The following is a 7,618-nucleotide window of genomic DNA, read 5'->3' as shown; positions in this document are numbered from 1 at the left end:
ATTAAGAGTGTATCCGTGGCCTCGGATGCTGCTTGGGATACCACACGCCTACTGCTAAGTGAGCGCTAAGGCTGGGTGCGTTGTTTATTGAAAATGCAGACGGAGACAAAGAGACAAGGCAGTTTGTCAGGCAGGAGATGTTTCAGCACGTTGCGGTCTCCCACTGTGCTCAGTGGCAGCCGGGGGTCGTGGTGGAGAGCAGGGCTGCAGTAGGGGAGCAGCACAGGCACGCTCCTGGCTGGCACCCAGAGCCCCCCTAAACCCAGCGCCAGGAAGCCTGGCAGGTCTCTGCGCGCTGACTGGGATCACCTCTCCCATGGGGAGATCTCACAGCTCTCCCTTTCCCCAGCAGCACCTTGGCTGGGTCTGGTGCAAAAGGAGATGCCAAGGGGCACAGCCTCGACTGGAAGCTATAGATAAAGTCAACCTTGCTGAAAAATCCCCATCTTCACTCCTACAGCTGAGCTCACTGTACAAAACTGGGCGCTGACCAAGTCCAGGGGAGCACATGAACTAAGAGACCACTCGGGAACATCAGTGGAAAGGGCTGGAAAACTGCTGCTGTTCAAACAATTCTCCATCCCTTCCTAAATGGAACCCCCTCTATTTTAGGGGGCCCACAGCATCTGGCAAGGATACATTTAGGGGAAGGAAGGGAAGCAGCCTACCTTTGCACTACTGCTTGCAGCCACGACACCCAACAGATGCAGACCCTGACTCCCCAGCTGCCCCAACAAGGGATGCTCCCACCTCCCTTTGGGGTTGCAGACACTCCAGGAGGGCTGCGGGGTCCCCGCGATGGAGAGTTTCACCAAGGAAAGGGCTCTTGGAGCACCGGGCAGAGCCAGGAGCACCGGCTGCTGGCCCGAGTCCCCAAAGGGCTCTGGCTGAGTCTGCTCCAAGCGGGTAGGGTGGCAGCACAGACAGACAGACAGACACACAGCCCCTACCAGCCTGCGTGCCCTGAACAGGACTCAGGGCACCTTACACCCTCTCTCTGCTGCTGCTTTCTTGTGTAGCTTTGCCAGATCAGAGGCAGAAAGGGGTTCGTGTGTCCGACACCCCACGCCCTCGCAGGACAAACCCCCACTCCCACACCCGCAGAGGTGCCTGCTCTGCCCAGCTTTGGGGTAAGGCTGCTCCGCAGGAGGGAGCAGACCCGTTCCGGGCCCAGCAAAGCAGGTTTAAGGCTGAGCTCTTGCCACCATCTAGTGGTGCTCCGCGGGGAGAGCCGAGCCACCCGAAAGCAGCATCTCCCCAACTCTGCCTGGGAGCCACCAGCCTGGCGGAGCTGCAGCCATGCTCTTGGCCTCCGGCTCACCCTGCAAAGCCCCCGTTGGGGTACAGCCCCCCTCCCCCAGCTAGCAATTTTCAGTTTCGCTCAGTGTTTCAAATTATTTGCTTGCAGGAGTTTCAGGCTTCTTTTCCTGACCCAGATCAGCTCTTGGTTTCTCCTTGTTTCTAGGCTCTCTCAGGTCGCCTGCACTAGCTCTGATCTCACTGAGGATTTCCCCGGAAATTTTCATTTTCAAGCTGTTTGCTCCCTCCCTGAGCTGCAATGAACGCAACCGGGTTTTCAGGAGGGTGAGTCTCAAAGGTTAGTGGCACGTTCAGCCACCCCCATTGCTCTGAGCCCTGTTAGCGAGCCCTTAGCCCACTGACTGGGGTCTCCTATAACCCTTTGAGATCACTCTGAAGCCGTTTTGCCCCACAACAGCAAAAGCACCACTGGAGACACCCCTGCAGCCCCCCACACCGCAACCTTCCCTGCAGGGCAGGCACTCACCTGGGCTGGAGGAATCCAGTAGCTCCAGTGCTGCCTGTTCATTTCCAAGCAGTTAGTTGTATCACACTGAGCCATCGCACCCGAACCATCAATTTACTGCCTGAAATACCCCTCCAGGGTCCCCTGGGGAGACAAGTCACCCCACCAGCCGGGAAGCAGCAGGGAGTGCGGGGTGGTGACTGCCCCAGCTCAATCGCAGCCTCCCAGTGCCCAGCTGAGGAGCAATCAGGGGTGATCAGCATCTCCTGTGGGTAAGGGCCAGGCTCATCTCACAGCCTTCTCCAGCTGTGCTGGGCCAGGGCTCCCGGCCTACCTGGCTCTAGCTAAATGCCAGAGCAACACCCGACGGGCTCTGTCTCTCGGTGGCATGCATGAGATTGGTCATCCTCGGTACTCTGCAAAATGGTGAATCCACCCACCTGGGACCCTCCACAACAGAGCACGCAGCAACCCGGCCCCAGCTGCTCAGCAAACGCTGCTGCCAAAGGAAGGAGAGGGTGAGAGTCCAGGGGAAACACAATTAACAACTCCAGGGTGAAAATCCTGCCTGGGGTGTTGAGCCTGGGTGCGAGTGCTGCTGGGAGAGAAGCACACAGCCACGGCCCCATCTACGGGCCACAAAATCACATTTCTTATCCGTTTGTGCCTGCTAGAAGATGACAATTTTGTTCATACAGGGCTCTGGGGTGAAATGGGTACAAGGACATAATGGGTTTACCCACATTTTTCAGTCACTCGCCTTACCTGAGCTGCTCCTGGGCTCTCACCCTTTCCCCACAGGCAAAACAACGGCAATGGTGTGATTTATACCAAGACCCCAGAGAGGATATTGCCATCCTCCTCGCTGTAAAGCCCCCTTTTGCTAGAAGATAGAGGTCATTACCAGAAGGGATCTTTTCAAAGGACAAATTATAATGTAGTGTATTGTGAAATGTTTTATTCACAAACATTAATAAGGTCTGTGAAAAAGCTGGTCTATGGATTGCCCTATTCTTTTTTTGTAGCTACAGATTAAATCTTATGTTGTTATTTATTTCATCAAGGTGCAAGAATCATGTTGTAAGGAGCTAAGAGACAGCACAAGGAAATCTATGCTTGGGTCCCAACTGTTTCTTCAACATCCTTTAAAGAAACACCTTCAAAAGGTAAACAGGGAATATTGGTTCTGCTAGGAAGCCTTGCAGGTTAGGACATAGCCTCCCCCTCCCTGTAGCAGCATGGTCAATTGGATGCATTTTCTAGCTGAGGATAAGTTACTTCTATCAGTAAAGGTCATAGCACTTAGCAGAGCTGTAAAAGCCCTTTATAAAGGAGAAACCGAGACCTACAGACACAAAGCAAGCTGCCCAAGTCACCCAGCGAGGCACAGCAAGGAGCCCAGATCTCCCGAGAGCCAGTGCTGCGCACTGAAGGACAGGGAGACCACTTAGCATCAGCGCTGAAGAAGATCCAAACCCAGCAAGCCTGCACCTTGCTTCTCAGCATTGCTATTCATTCAGCAGAGTTGTTTTCAACCCAGGGTTGACACCTCAAGGTCAGTCCCCAGGCTACCTCTGAAAAGTTGGCAAAAGCTAACAGAAAGGATACCCGCTCAATGGATGCCACAAAGGAACCTCCGTGTGTGCAACTTCTCGGGGATCTCCCAGGAGGATAGTGGTGGGGCTCAGAAATTGAAAGTCACTGAGTTAGCTGGTTAACAGCAGACAAACAAATCGCAAGAGTTTAACATATCATGGTTTTCTACCTTTAGCTACAGCTTTATTTTCTCACTCTGCCAGGCAATTCATCACTAGCAAAATTTTGATTAGAGCTGGAGGGAAAAGGAGAATTTACAATCCAAATTTCAGCAGCTGCCAGCATACTCATTCATGTGAACTTCCGAGAACATTTCTTTGAAACTCTCCATTTTAAAAAGAAGGCTGAAGAAATTTGCTTGCAGAAAGAAGGCGCTGCTGTGAGAAGACAGATGCTGTTCCTCATTTCCAGCCATACTTCCACGTAATACCAACATATTTGGCACAAAGCACCCGATTAAAGAAATGCCATTGCTGATGGCAGATGGTACTTCTCATCCCAAGCTGTAGCAGCCTGCTAATGTTAGATGTAATCTGATTGCAAACACAGTGCCTGCATTTTTTCCAGATGAGCAAGCTTTACATAATTTTTCATTGCCCTTATTTTAGTTTGTTAACAAACATCATCATTGTGAGCAAACAGCCCGATTATAGTGTTATCAAATGAGTCCCTTCTGCTCACCTCACCCTTCCAACCTCCCAGCACATTATACCAGCAAAACAGCCTTCCCCCCCCCCCACCCCCCCCCCCCCCCCCCCCCCATTGTACTACCTACTTGTAACACCTAGTTTTAAGCTGCTCATACTATCGAGCAGCTTAAAGGCCCCCTACTCGAGCCAGGAGGGGGGCCTTGAAAGAACCTGACTAAAGGCTATGGCACTACATTACAGCAAGACTTTCCCTATGTAAGAGGCTCGGGGAAACATTCCAGGCAGCAGGTTGCTCACCTTTACTTTAGAACAAAATTAATTCAATCACATATTGATTTGCCAAGTACTTTTTCCCCAGGGGGAACTCGCCATAGATCCTCCTATGTTTACTCAAGTGTAAGTCTATGCAGCAAGAGTTATGAAACCAGGATTTTCTTCAAGGAAGTTGCACTTCTATAAAACTCATTGAACAAAGCTGTGCACTTGCCAAATAGTGGCTGCTCGAGTTACGAAAGGGAGTTTAACAGAAAAGAAGTGAATACGTGTCCGACTGCCTTTCTCTTCCTCTTTGCTGGCTGAGGGACAGGATTCAGTGGTGGCCAAAGACAACTGCTTTGCTAACTAAAACAGTGACAGACTCACTCAAAGTTGAGACCATGCTAACACAGGGCATTAATGCTCATTAACAGCAACAGGAGAGACGGGTTTAGGTCACAAATTCTGCATTTCTCACGGTGGGCGCCAGCTACATTCCCTACCCCATGATACATAAATAAAAAAAGTCGACAAAAGGTGCTCACTGCACCGCAGGTACGACAAAGGGTTTGAAATTCCAATCTATTGCAGACTTTCACTACTACTCTCCTCCGATGGTCCACATAACATAGGTGATTTATGAAGCCTCCACAGCAACTGGGCAGTAGAAATAAAGACAACAGAATAAACTTCATCGTTTTTATTCTGCAAAGCAATATGCACATCTTACAAACACAAAATTAATCTAGGAGAGAAATGTCATTTCCAAATCGGCTATTAACCATCATGCAACAAGACAAGTGAAATGTAAGAACAGAACAAAACAAAAAAGCCATCTTAACCCTACAATCACCTGCAGAGGGTTGAATACCAAGGCTCAGATTTTCTATGTAATGCCAAAGAAAAATGCAAAAGAAAATGGCAGCTTTCTAAGAACAAGAAAACACGTACAAATAGAATCAAAACTGATTCAAGTCATAGTTAAAAAGAAAAAGAAAACAAAAAAGGAAAGATCAATATGATCTGAACTTTAATATTAAGTTTTTACTCTTCTGTTTGGCTGCATTTAACTTTTGTACATTGCGCCTAGGAACAATCCAACACTCCTCGGTATTACAGCATTTCAACCCGATGGACACCCTTACCTCTCCGCTGCAATACAGGGGTGCAAAGGGATCAGCTAAGGCCAAAAAATACAACTCTCTAACATTTTCTCTTTTGCGTTTGTGGGTTGCAATCTTAGTATTTCTGGGTACTTCAATACAGTGGGTGATAAATTGCAGAGCAGGCTCCTCTAATTACCAAATAGCAAAATCAGATTAAAAAAATTTCTGTTTTCCCCAAAAGACCAAATTCCAGTTAGAACATCTGGAGTTTGGTTTTTAATTTGCTGAAACAGAAGGGACTCGGCTTTGCTTTTTTAAAGGAGTTGCGTTACGCTGGGTGTTTTCTAGGTATTTCCAGAATTTGCAACACCACCCCAATCCATTTCCTATTCCTGCCTTTGGTCCCCAGTTCAAGCCACCCTCGTAGGCAACTCGAGAAGTCAGTATTAGTGCAGAAGGCTGGGTATGCGTGAATTAGGAACAGCTCGGACAGTTTTAATGAGAAGCCGTCTACCTGTTTTGACTTCACCGATTCATTTCGGCGAAGCAGTATTAGCCCATAGCAGCATCAGGAGAAAACTGGAAGCTTCATTTTATCCCTAGACTTCAAACTAGGCCATCTCTAAAGCTTTGCCTTAACATCCCTGGAGAAAACCGCATGTTAGTCAACACCACTTAAGTAACTGAAATTCTATAAAGGAAACATGTTCTGAAGAAAAGTGTGACTATTTTGCTTCAAACGCTCTGAAGACTCGTGAACTTACTGAAGTCCCATACATACAGGCCTATAGAGCAGCAGGGTACCATTCAATAGCGTCTATAGGTAAAAAGCTAAGAATCTTATGCCAGCATAATTGAGACTGTGAGATTTTGGCTTGGGTCTCTTGTGTAGTTTAGAGCGAAAGGAGGAGGGGAAAAAAAACTTATGTGTATGTATGTACGCAGACCTACAGTTATACTACCTTTCAAGAAAGCTGAAAGACAAGATGAAAGGTCAATTAAGGCAACCAGTGAGATTTTAAAAGCAGTGGTGGAAATGTCTGCAGGAAAACCCCGACTCCTGAAAATTAAGGATGCTACTCAGTAAGAAGCCAGAAAGAAACAGCAAGAGCCAGGATGGGAAAGGGAGAAATGCACAGAACAAAACCTCCGATTTAAGAATGGACACAGAGAACAGTGTGTGTTTTACTGTGTGGTTTCTTTGACCTTAATCACAACAGCCCTAGTTCTCTCCTTGTCATTTTCCCCTGAGTGGACAGCATTAAATGGAAATCGGACAAAGCTAATAAAAGTGTCATTTTCAGCTGCCCTTCAGAGATGGATGGAGCATCCCAAAGTGAAGCTCTGTAACAGACTATGGGATTTCTTTTCCTTTCATTATCTGCACTTGCCCAAGGCTGTGCAGAGCCCCAACAGACTGTTAATACAATACATCTTTTTATTAAGTTTCACCTTCTAGAAAAAAAAGTTTACAGAAAGCTGCTCTGCAGCAGAGATGCACAATCCTGGTTTGAGGGCTGCGGATGGGAGGCCAAGTGGAAAGCTTTCCAGATACTCTCTATGCTGACTGATTCTCTGGCATTCAGCAAGCCAAGTAAGGGAAAAAAAAATTAAAAAATCAAACTTAGCACTTTTCAATAAGAAACATTTTAAAATGGGACTTCACTTCTTAATTTTTTTACTATGAATAAAAGCACAAGTTTGTCCTAAATACAGCACTATTAAAATGTGAATATGTATTTCCTTTTTCAAAAACAATCTAAAATGTTGATATCTTTTCTTGCAAGCAAGGAGCAAATGGAAGAAAGTATTAGGCCACACAAATACACATTTAATTCATGTATTAGATTGGTGGCTTTGGAAATGCAGTATTATATCAAAGGTGCATACTGTTTCAAACACACTGTACATATCATTGGGCAAAAAACAAAGATCTGTTGGTTTGTTTGAGACACTTGCAAAGGCATCTTAACCTGCCCAGATGCAGCTAGACAAAAATATCTTGCTCTGACTATATGTAGCCATATCACTAAACATATCTACACAAACATTCGGCTATGTCCACAGGTAAAGACTGAAAGTTTCCGGCCGCACTACAATGCGGAACAAGTGCATCATCTGACCTATTCTGAATATACTTTTATAAATATGTACAAATCAATTACAGGCACTTGAAATGTCTTTGGTTGGAATAAACCAACATTGCAAGATAATGTATTCACAGAGTGTTAAGACCCATTCTGGGT

General features: G+C 46.8%; 1 protein-coding gene across 1 annotated transcript in view; it reads right to left on the bottom strand.

Annotated features, from left to right (window-relative positions):
* Positions 1 to 4,955: 4,955 nt before the first annotated feature.
* The window catches only part of TMEM248 (transmembrane protein 248), an 8,284-nt gene continuing 5,621 nt past the window's right edge, over positions 4,956 to 7,618 (bottom strand). The window contains exon 6 of the mRNA XM_009333440.1: positions 4,956 to 7,618. This exon is cut by the window's right edge and continues 85 nt beyond it. The gene's annotated coding sequence lies outside the window, so the exon portion shown is untranslated.

This window comes from Pygoscelis adeliae, unplaced genomic scaffold (genome assembly GCF_000699105.1).
Source record: "Pygoscelis adeliae isolate BGI_AS28 unplaced genomic scaffold, ASM69910v1 Scaffold331, whole genome shotgun sequence".
In the NCBI taxonomy this organism is placed as follows: domain Eukaryota; kingdom Metazoa; phylum Chordata; class Aves; order Sphenisciformes; family Spheniscidae; genus Pygoscelis; species Pygoscelis adeliae.
The sequence above is the reverse complement of the archived record's forward strand: the minus strand, read 5'-3'. Positions and strand labels throughout refer to the sequence as shown.